At 35.1% G+C, this 10708-nt stretch overlaps 1 long non-coding RNA gene across 1 annotated transcript in view; it reads left to right on the forward strand.

Moving 5' to 3' along the window:
* The window catches only part of LOC145278090 (uncharacterized), a 1008060-nt gene extending 997574 nt beyond the window's left edge, over nt 1–10486 (forward strand). The window contains exon 4 of the long non-coding RNA XR_013868333.1: nt 9668–10486. This is a non-coding gene — a long non-coding RNA (uncharacterized LOC145278090). The remainder of the gene's footprint in view (nt 1–9667) is intronic.
* The last annotated feature ends 222 nt before the right edge of the window (nt 10487–10708 follow it).

The following is a 10708-nucleotide window of genomic DNA, read 5'->3' on the forward strand; positions in this document are numbered from 1 at the left end:
TACACACAAGTCCTGAGAAGTGACTGGTTTGCAATCGACAGTTCCACAGAGCAAAATATTCTTACCGTGCCGAGACGGAAAAAACATGCGAAATTGCTACAGAAAAGGTTTAATATTTATGGAGTAATTCTGGTTTCTGATTGGTTGGTAGCAGAACGTGAATTAATTCGATTCGTCAGTTCCTAGCAGCATCGTTTATAAATAGAATCGTCCGACTGTGTGGGATCATACCCCATTAACCCCCTGGAATGATGGGATGTGTCTCCTAGCGGCCTTAGCTGCAGGGAGACAGGGTAGTACAAGTCAAGGATTCGTCACCTGACACTCAGCCCAACAGGTGAGGGGCCGGGAACCGTCCAGCACCTGTTGGACTGAGGTACACCGCCTGGGTAATACCTAGGAGGTCAGCCCTCCCAGGCCTTGCCACCGGGCTTTCCGGTGGGGCAAGTTTATTGCTTGCTGCCTGAGGCGCCCCGATCGGGGAATGCCGACGGGGTTATTCAGGCAATTTTTAAAATTGCAGGAGTGTCCCTCCTTTAGGGGAGCCTGCGGGGTTCCCACTTTTCAGGCCTTGTGCCAAATAATGCTGAGGTGGGCAGCATTTAAATAACTACCCCATTATACGTCCAAAATATTGCAACAACATCCCAAGGGAATTTTACCAAATTATAGAAAAGAAAATCCCGCAAGATAGTAAACTAAGATAATTAATAAAAACACTGTTAAGATGTCCTTCTCAACGTCTGCTAACTTAACAAATACCATAATTGGCTCAAATAATACAAAATTACACAAATTTTTGAAAAACAGAAATAGGACAGAAAATGAATCTAACAATGTAAAAGAATGTAACTAACGAATGAATGTCCAATGTTTAACTTCAAACGTAGTATATAAATGTGAAGTTATAACAAATAATGAAACTAAAGTATATCTGGGGAGCATCGGAACTTGCTTTAAGGACAGATATCGTAATCACCTAGCATCGTTTAAAAATGAAACTGAGAAAGAAAAGAACACCAAAAACAACGAAAACAACAACAATGTAAATAAAAATGAAAACAACGGTAGAAAGGATCATAACAATAGTGACAACCACAACTACTATAACGAAAATAGAAACAGAACCAATAGTAAAAGCGAAAACAACCGGAAAAAAACAAAGAACAACTTAACCAATTTAGCGATATGGATTAAGGAATTAAAGGAAAATAAAACTGAATATAAATTAAGATGGTCAATAATTGATAAGGGGGGAAATTCTCTGATTCTGTCTCCTCTGATCTCGAGCGCGTGGTTCAGTGGGGGAAGATGTGGCTGGTTACCTTTAATGCATCTAAAACCAAACTCCTATCCTTACATCATCAACGCTCTGATCCCCATCTGGCATCAATTGTGATGGATGGCTCTCGTCTGGGTGAGGCCCCGTGTTTTGACAAGCTTCTGGGTTTGACCTTTACTCCTGATCTGAAATGGAACACGTACATCAAGTCTGTTGCCAAGGTCGCTGGAAAGATGGTGGGATCCTTCTACCGCTCCAGAAGATATCTCACTACTGATGCAATTCTCTATCTATATAAAAGCCAAGTACGTCCAAGGATGGAATGCTGTTGCCATATCTGGGCAGGAGCTGCCAAAAACAGCCTATCCTGCCTTGCCAGAGTACAAAATAGACTTCGTGGCTTAGAGGGGGATGCCCTTTTCTCTACCCTGCAACCTCTCTTCCACAGAAGAGACGTTGCGAGCCTATCTTTGTTTTATCGTTATTTCCATGGCAGGTGCTCGTGTGAACTCCAATCTCTGGTCCCCCTCGCCAATCTTTCACGAAAAACACCCGTCTAGCTGAATCCACTGTGAAAAATGTCCCCCACTCTATATCTGTGCCTAAATCAAAACGCGGATTCCATGAACAAAGCTTCTTTCGTAGAACTGCACGCCAGTAGAACTCTATTCCGTCTGCCTGCTTCCCACCGGACTACAACTTGGATGTCTTCAAGTCCAACGTTAACAAATTCCTAATGAACCGCCCCCTTAAGTAAACACTTCATCAAATCTCCACACTAACGTAATGTACTTGCAATAACCCTTATCGCTGAGTGGCTCCCAGGCCTTGATAAGTGGTGATCACTTTGTAATATATATATATATATATATATATATATATATATATATATATATATATATATATAAAGCTAGCAAATCGAAAAGATGCAACCTCTGTATATTAGAATCTTACCATATATTAATATCCAAAGAAAAGTTATTAAACAAAAGACTAGATGTAATCCACGGGTGTTTGCACAGAAACAAATATTTAATTTTACGCACTAGAGCAGATTAGGAAAAAATGCAAGGGAGGTAATCCTAGATAAAAAATGATACCACGAGACTGACCTCCCCTGCATCGGGTAATATAATACGAATTCAAACACTAAGCAAAAAAATAAACAATATTAAAATAAACACACATAAATATAGGAATAAAATTATATCAAATTATATGATAATTTGAAAAAAACAAATACGAAAAACAGGGAAAATTAAAACAAAAATAAATGATTAATGAATAAAAAACAAAATAAAAAAGTACGGGTTAAAACGGAAAACTATCTTTACATAACACCAAAATATGGAGGAAGTGAGGAATCATGGGTGTGGACATCCTTTTACCCGAATACGATGTCCAGCATGTTAAAAATATACCATTTGTTGTAAAAATCTAATGGATAAACATCTGAAGAAGTTGGTGGGGACAGGATATCTTTACGGAAACATAAATCGTAAAATTGCCAACTCATTAATGAAACGGCTGTAAAGGAAAAATCCAGGAAATAAACGAAGGTTATAAAAAAGAAAACGTGAGTCTTTGAATTTTCAACAAAATTTTGCACTATATATGCTCTGTCCCTATTAAATAGACACATTGAGCTTAACTCAAAATTAACGGTGAATGGTTTTAAATAACAATCTAGACCCGTTAAACGAAAACGGTAGACATTGAAAGTAACGACATTTCAAAAACAAACTATTAAAAAATTATGCACACACACACACATATATATATGTATATATATATATATATATATATATATATATATATATATTATTACATGATATTCGTTTGTCTGTATACCTAAACCAGTATGCCCATCTAAAACCCAAAAGCTAAAATTATTAGATAAAAACCACACATATGCACACACACATATTAGATAGAAAGACAGAGAAAAATGATCAGTTGTTATTTGTATTAAGTCTTCGTCGAAGAAAGTCTATCTGCTGTTCTCCTAATGAAAGAAAATGTTATCTTTTTTAATATGAAAATTGTTGACGCCATTCTTAATTGGATGCGGATGAGAAATGTATTTATTTAAATAAATTACAAGAAATTCAATTATAAACAATGTATCCATCACTTGAGGGGGTGGATATTGCTGTAAATATCTTTTTCGTTCAGCTTTTATTATAATGAGTTGTAGTAGTATGGTTATTATCATTATATACAACGTTGTTATTATTATTACCATTATTGTTGCTGTTGTTAATATTTTGGTATTCTTATGTAATTCAAGCCATACTTTCTGACTATGATAACAGTATTTATTGAATAAAACTACTTAGAGCCTTATTTAATTCATTTTTGCATGAATTTAATTATAACAAAAAATCAACATTATTGAAATAAGAAAAAATATATATATAATGTATAAAGTAAAGCCGATTGTTTCCATCTGTCCGACTATAGATGTGTTAACAAATAGTACTCAGTAAAAATATGTATAGTGAGTTTATTTATGAAATAAGTAGTTTCTCTTCAGTAATGTTTATTTTCGATTAATTTTATCGAATTTTATATTTAATCGCATCAACAGTTTTCGTTTAATTACAAATATAAAAGCGGCAATAGGACGAGCTAATTTTTCAATATAACTCAATACCAGTACTAAAGAATAAGAGTCACGTGTTTTGTGTCATTAAACTATAAGAAAACAAGCCATAGAGAAAAAAATATTAACTTGACTTTAGTATAAGAGATGTTAGAAAGCTGTAAGCGACCTGCCATCACTCGTTGGTGTCTAGTTGTCGTAGATCGCAACAGAAAAGACAGAAATGTGCGCTATTGTTGTAAATTATGAAAAAGCTTTCGGTTTGCAAGGTCATTATGGCAGAGTTTGTACATACATCACTTCATATTTCCAAATATCACCAATCTCAGTACTGACCACGTTCGATATTACTTAAGTAGGAACGGACATGTCAACGAGTTTATAAACGCGTTTTGTTTTTGTCATTAAATTCAAATAGTTTTTTTCTTTACATTATTCCAGAAAATCCATCAGAAATGTTTTAGTTCCTACAACTAATAACCCTTCTATTTTCCTTTTAAAACGATTTCCTTTGACTGAACATCATCTTACTACCATTGCCCAACAACGTTTACATAGAATCTAACAACGGCTCAATAGCATCTAGCAACCATTGCACAATAACGTTTATATAGAATCTAAGAACGGCTCAATAGCATCTAACAACTATTGCACAATAACGTTTACATAGAATCTAACAACGGCTCAATAGCATCTAACAACCATTGCACAATAACGTTTACATAGAATCTAACAACGGATTAGTAGCATCTAGCAACCATTGCACAATAACGTTTACATAGAATCTAACAACGGCTCAATACTATCTAACAACCATTGCACAATAACGTTTATATAGAATCTAACAATGGCTCAATAGCATCTAATTACTATTGCACAATAAAGTTTACATAGAATCTAACAACGGATCAATAGCATCTAACAACCATTGCACAATAACGTTTATATAGAATCTAACAACGGCTCAATAGCATCTAACAACCATTGTGCAATAACGTTTATATAGAACTTAACAACTTTACACATTACTGTTTACATTATCTAACAACGATTCCATTGCATCTAATAACCATTGCACAATAACGTTTACATAGCATCTAACAATGTTTACATAGCATCTTACAACTTTTATATAGCATCCAACAACAATAGCAGAATAATATTTCCATAGCATTTAACAACCATTGCACAATTACGTTTTACATTACATAACATTTAACAACGTTTACATAGCATCAAACAACGGTTTAATAGCATCTAACAACAGTTGCACAATAACGTTTACACAGTATTTAATAACGGTTTTATAGCATCTAACAACCATTGCACAATGATAGTTACATAGCATCTCACACCGGGTTTACAACATCTAACCACTATTACACAATAGTTTTTACATAGCATCTAACAAAGGTTTCATTGCATCTAACGACAATAACGTTTACATAGCATCCAACAACGATATCATAGAATCTAACAACCACTGCACAGTAATATTTACATAGAATCTAACAACTGTTACATAGCATCGAACTACAATTCCCAATAACGTTTACATATTATCTAACAACGTTTACACAAAATTGAACAATATTATACAATAACTGTTACATATCATATGCTATAATCAGTGCATGCATCACGGTGACCAAATTGATAGAATTCAAATCCGTGAAGTGGTCAGTCAGAGTTTGTGTTGTGGGAAATCACCCTCCAAATGGACTAATCCATCGTCCATATAAACTTTACGCATGACGATCCCAGGATTAAATTCCAGAGCGACGTTCGCATGCTCGGTGAATTACCTACACTGTTCGTTTGTAACCTTTTCGTTTTCATGTAATGCATGTTTAAACTGTCTCCGTTGTTCTGTTCTTCTTTGTGGCTACTTACGAGGCACAGCCGTTTCAGAATTATGTTTTATATTTTAGATATATTTTTAGATTGCGGTCCGCATATAATTTTGATAATATTTTACATGGTATTTCGTTAGAAAAAAATTGTTGCCGTATTAGTTTTTTTTTTTTTTTTTTTTTGACACAATAAATCTTTTTTAATCGGATTAATGTTTTGTTGCAGGCGAATGAATCTATCTCAATCACATGAACTATTACAGATGGTAAAAGGACTACAGAGTAAGGGTAACTAATTATAATTCAACGCGATTTGTTAAAACACCTAATAAATAAGTAGTTTCTCTTTCGTGTTATATTTAATCTAATTAGAAACAGTAAAGTACGAATTTTCATCGAAGAGTTTGATTTTGTGGACAGTAAAGCAATTCATTATGTTTGAGAAACAGATGAATACGCAAAAGAATGAAACGAAGCAAAATAATAATAATAATAATAATAATAATAATAATAATAATAATAATAATAATATCAATTTGGAATCAAAGGAATGACTGGGAAAATACAACGAACAATAATAATGAAAAAACGCTAAAATATTAAGGAAACCCCTTGAATGTTAAGACTAACACCCATGAGCAACAAGCACGTGCCAGACAAACTGCTACAGAGCCAAAAGCAAGTACAGTGAAGCCGAATATCTATAAGTTCTCTAACCCTTCACCCCCATTGCCACATTACTGACCTCCCTTTCGAAAAAAAGTGAGGCTAAGCAGCCAAGTAGAGTCAAGAAGGAAGGAAAGGCCAAGGAGAAAGCACTGACCAGACCTCCGCTGGTCAACTGCGAAGAGAATTGGGACCTTTTGGAGGCTTATTGCCACTAAAATTCCAGTAAAGACCAATAGCCGCTGCCAACGAGAAATCAATGGCAAACAGCTGTTGCGATGATGCTATTTTATTTTCAAATGTTATCGAAAGAGGTGAGAGTACTGGAAAATCTAGGGAGACTTGTTGTCACTCAGCTTCCAAGGGACACCACAGGCTGTTTTCAAGAAGAGATCCTTGATCACCTGTGTGAAAGCTCCTTGAGAGTCAATAACAATAATGATAACTAGCCGGACCTGTGGAAATTCCACAAGAGACTGATTCATATGTAATATATTGATGTTGGCATTCTGTAGATGTCCAGTGTAAATGGAGAAGCTCTAATAATTCTGTAGCTTTTTTGTTAAAACTTCAAAAGTATTTATCTAAGCTAGTACGAGCGCCTGGTAAAGCCCGGTCGTAATGTACGCTTACATGCAGATTTAAGTCATGCAGATTTCGTATATATTATTATAGAGTTAATGTTCTTTCACTTTGTATGTTATAAAGTTGCGATTTCAAAAATAAAAAACAGTATAACCATATGACTTGTGTGCATTAGCTTGAATTGAAACCGAAATAAAAAAAACTATGAAAAAATATATGTGAGTTGAGTTCCTTCAACCATAATCGAAACCGAAACCAAAACTTATGAAGAATTCTTGATAAAATTATTAATAAAAAAATAATAGATGATTTAAGTGCCATCAGCTATAGTCGAAACCGAAACCAAAACTTATGAAGAATTTTTGATAAAATTATTAATAATAAAAAAGATGGTTTAAGTGTCATCAGCTATAGTCGAAACCGAAACCAAAACTTATGAAGAATTCTTGGTAAAATTATTTATGACAAGAAATAGAAGAACATAACAATTAAACAGCCCGGATGTAAGCATGACACACAAAAGAACACACACGCTATCGTAATAATATATAGATGATGATGATGATGATGATACTGGGAATTGTGCAAATGACTGCATTTTGAGCGTACAGACAAATGGTGCAAGCATAACAGCACTCGAAAACGGGAACCAAAAAATCCTATGGGACATGGAGATACAGACGGACAAACCCATCCAAGCAAGAAGACCAGATGTCGTAATAATTAACAAGAAAGAAAAATCCTGTCAAATCGTAGACTTTGCTGTCCCAGCTAACCACAGGGTGAGTATGAAAGAAAAGGAGAAACGAAGCAAATACACAGAGCTAGCCAGAGAGTTAAAAGGGATTTGGATGATGAAGAAAATTAAAATAGTACCGATAATAATAGGAGCACTAGGAACAATTCCGAAAAACTTCGAAAAAATAATGTCAGAAAGCTACATATCTACAAGTTCTACACCCCATCATGCATCTCCCCATAGTTTCACCACCGCTCCCCCCAATAAAAAAGTAACGCCAAAGAGCTGAGAAGGGTCAAGAAGAACTGAAAGACCGAGGAGAGAGCGCCAGTCAGACCTCGGTTGGACAAGCGCAAAGTGAACTGGGACTTTTGGGAGGCTTAGTGCCACTCAAATTCCAGTAAAAACCAATGGCCACTGCCGGCGAGAAATCAATGGTAAGAGGCTGTTGCGATGATGCAAATTCATTTGCAAATGCTATCGAAAGAGGTGGAGAGAATGGGACGTCTAGGGAGACTTGTTGTCACTCAGCCTCCAGAGAACACCACAGGTTTCCAATCAGATCGTTTGTTGACTTGTATGAAAGCTCCATGTGAGCCGCCGCCGCCGCCAACAACAACAACAACACCAATAATAATAATAATAATAATAATAATAATAATAATAATAATAATAATAATAATTTATTGATATATGTTCCCAGGATTTGCTACTGCATTCGATATTCAACTTTTTACAGACCGTCCAGTGGAGGTATTTACTCGCTCCATTATGTCAAGTCGTATAATAACCATCGCCTAGCAGAACCTTACAGTTGGATGTCAGGTAGCTCACATTTTCTAATTCTGTGCGGCAGAATCTCCACTTAGTATTGCTTAGACAACTCATTTGTCTTAGGAGCATTGCTCATGAAGCCTTGATCTTGGGCAGCAATTGTGATTCTCTCCTGATTGAAGTGGAGCGATTCGCTTTTCAGCCAATCTATGGAGCCTTCTCTCGCTATATAGACCTGTGTGAATTCATAAAATAAAATGAAAATATCTGGCACACTATTAGTTGGCCCATTCTTCTTTTTTTTGCATTAGAAGTTCTTTATGTATTTGTTAGATTGTAATAACATAACTTTTAGTACAACTTAAAATATTAAGTTTTCAGACATGTGGAATTACTTTATTTATAAAAAGAAACGATGCGAAGTCATCTCTTTTTTTGAATGGAACTTTAAAAAAAATATATTTATACTAGCAGGCCGCCCAACGGTGCCCGGTTATAAAATACGCACGAATATTATGTTTTAATTAATGTAGATTCTGCAATGAGAACGATTCACGCATGCGCATTTGTGAAACAGTTAACATTCAGATAAAAATTCGATGACCCGCACGTACAAATTTTTCATTTTCGACCCTGTAGCAGACCTTTTTTTCCGGATTAAAACCGATGAAAACGTTTTCCACATGTCTGAATACATAATGCACCACGTTTCAAATCTATAAATCTAAAATTTGTTGAGTATATAGGTTGAGAAACGTAAACGCACACATTCATATTTTTATGAATATACAGATTAGACTAAAACAATACTTATTCTAGGAAATGGAAAATGAGCAGAGTTTTTCATATATGTTTTGCTTGATTTTCATACGAAGGTTAAATTCAAACTATAATAATAGTCTACTTTATTCCAAGTTTGATAAAAACTCATCAACATTTTTTTGACTAGTTGAACGCCCGTCGAATAATGCACTTAAACATTTTTTTAAATTTATGCAGATTTCGTATGTATAGTATTATTAATAAAAAAAAATATTTTTGTTCAAATTTCACAAACATATGTTATTTGCATGTGACCATGGTTTTATTTTTGTTTAAAAATTATTTCACTGATATCGTATTAGAAAGAAATTCAATCATTTCCACGTGCCTTGCCCTTGTAGACTGCTGAAAATCAAGTGACAAGACAAAATAACACGCACTGAGGTTTTAGCCCAGTCAACCCTCCCATCAGTACACACTATGTTGCAGCATAACCAGGTTAGTGGGACATCTTCTATAATATAAATCTCACCTGTCTGTTTAAATGTATGTATATATGTATGTATGCATGTATGTATGTCTGCCTAAAACTTTCGACAGAGGCAACGGATTTTCACGAGATCGGTATCGTTTGGAAGATCGACCCTTCGCACAACAAATATCGAAAAATTGGCTAAAAACATTAATTCCTTCAGACTCAACTCTGCACTTTTCTACAGGAAATGATTTCTTTTTTTCGCCGAAATTTCCGATTGAGTCCACTTAATTTTAACCATGACCACTTCCGGTTTGTCGATGGACGCAACAGCAAAAACGTCACGTTTTGTTTTTCACATACTTTTCTTCATTCGCGAAACGGGTTCGAGCCTGCCTGCCTACTACCATATGTTTTTGGTTCAACACATACCTCCAAACACACGGGCAACGCCGGCCACCAAGACTACTGTCATAAATGTCGCATGCCTGATTCACGGCTCCCACAATAGCTCCTTTATGGTGAGCTATCCAATAGAAATTTACCGCAGGAGGGTAGCGGAAACGGTTCAAGGAGAATCTTAAACAATTCGGTTTGTATGGGAAAATCTAACCCAAAGCAGATGTTCTTGGCTTGACGCAAGTCACAAAGAAGTTACAATTGCTGAATTCGCATGCAATGAAGACTGCGAAAGGGAACTTGCCATTAGAAAAGATAGAGGAGCCAGCATCTCTGCTACAAAAAATATATCATCTAAAGAATATATATTTTCGAAAACAAAATACATATGTTCGAAAAATATATATTCGAAGTGCTTCTTGAGTTTCTTTCGATGCGATACGTTTTCTTCTGTAGTAATATAAGTTAAAACTTTAAAAAATAGTACCTCAACAATTAATAATAATAATGCTATTAATACAATTTGTTATATATATATGATGATTGCATCGTCTTGTCAGACGAGTGT

The sequence above is a fragment of the Euprymna scolopes genome, chromosome 6, assembly GCF_053919585.1.
Source record: "Euprymna scolopes isolate OS-2025 chromosome 6, ASM5391958v1, whole genome shotgun sequence".
Lineage (NCBI taxonomy): Eukaryota > Metazoa > Mollusca > Cephalopoda > Sepiida > Sepiolidae > Euprymna > Euprymna scolopes.